This window comes from Giraffa tippelskirchi, chromosome 13, assembly GCF_054371585.1.
Source record: "Giraffa tippelskirchi isolate mGirTip1 chromosome 13, T2T-mGirTip1v1.2.pri, whole genome shotgun sequence".
NCBI classification, from domain to species: Eukaryota; Metazoa; Chordata; class Mammalia; order Artiodactyla; family Giraffidae; genus Giraffa; species Giraffa tippelskirchi.
The window spans coordinates 309,833-311,152 of record NC_137287.1 but is presented as its reverse complement, the minus strand read 5'-3'; positions in this window follow the sequence as shown (position 1 = coordinate 311,152).

The following is a 1,320-nucleotide window of genomic DNA, read 5'->3' as shown; positions in this document are numbered from 1 at the left end:
GGCCTGGTGTGCTCCTGGGGGAGAGGAACGCCCGGAAAGGGGAGGGGCCCTCAGCGGCGGCGGGGAGGATGTTGGTGGGGGGGCGGCCACCACGTCTCACGGGACTGAGGGTCTCCGCCCGCTCTCCGTTCCCAGATGAAAGCAGAAAGCCCTGAACTCTGGCCTCCGCCCAGTGCCTGTCCAGCTCCAGGACTCCTGGGAGGCCGCGCCATCGACCCCCGAGGGGTCCAGGTGGCGCGCTCGGCTGGCTCGTCTCCCTTCTCCCCCATCTGTTGTGAATTTCCCTAGAAGCTCTAGACAGAAAGTGGGGAGAACAGGTCCCCCTAAGGAAGATGTGGCTGCACAGTGGGGTGCTGGGCTTCCAAAACGGAGCCTGAGAAGGGCTGGGGAGCAGAACGCTTGTTGTAGGGGGCATCCGGGGGTCACATGGTGAAGCGTGGAGTTGGGCTCCATGCCGGGGGCCTTGGAAGTGCCCGTCAGAGCCATCTGCCCAGGTTGTGCACGTGTGGACACACACAACTCCTGCAGGGCCCTTCCCTTGGCCTTGGGGGAGGTGGGCAGCAAGCCGGGGACCCCTCTGTGGTGCTGAGTTTGTGAGCAGGAGGATGCTGTGGGCACAGCTGCCCACAGCAGCCCCGGCAAAAGCATGAGTACAGGGCTGTTGTCAGCCCTGGAAGCACCCCGGCCACCTGCCCTTCGAGCGTGTCATCCTGTCCTCCGCACCCCATCTGAGAATGCAGTCTGAAACCTGGGGTGGGCTTTGGGCCCTGCCTGGCTGGGAAGTACCTCTGGCCTTGGTGCTTTCTGCTTGCCTCGTGACCCCTCACCCTGGCCTCCCCAGTTCTGTCTGTTCCATGGGGTACAAATTGCAGCTGAGTCTCGGAGCTCAGGCTGGGTGGGGTGGCCCAGGTGAAGGAGCCAGCATTTTTGAAGCCCAGTGGACAGCTGTCCCGCTGTGGGCCCCTGGCCTGAAGAGGCGAGCGAGTGCCCTGAGCTGCCCCGGCTGGGGAGGGCTATTTTCCCAGAGGTCCGTCTTCAGACCCCGGCCCACGTGCTGGGGGCAGCTGAGTGTGGAGCGTGGGAACATGGCTCTGCCGGGCTCTTCCCTGCGGAGGACCACCTGGCCCTGTGACCTTGGGTGACCTTGCCATGTGACCTTGGCAGGTGGTTTCCCTGCTCTTGACTGGACGTGCTGGTCTCCGTGGTGAATGTAAGGGTTTGGCCCAGAGCAGACACTCCAGAAGGAGTCATGGGGCCCCCAACCCTGAGGGGGAGCAAGAGGAGCTAGTCTCAGATGGGGGAGCACCCACGGGGGCTGCG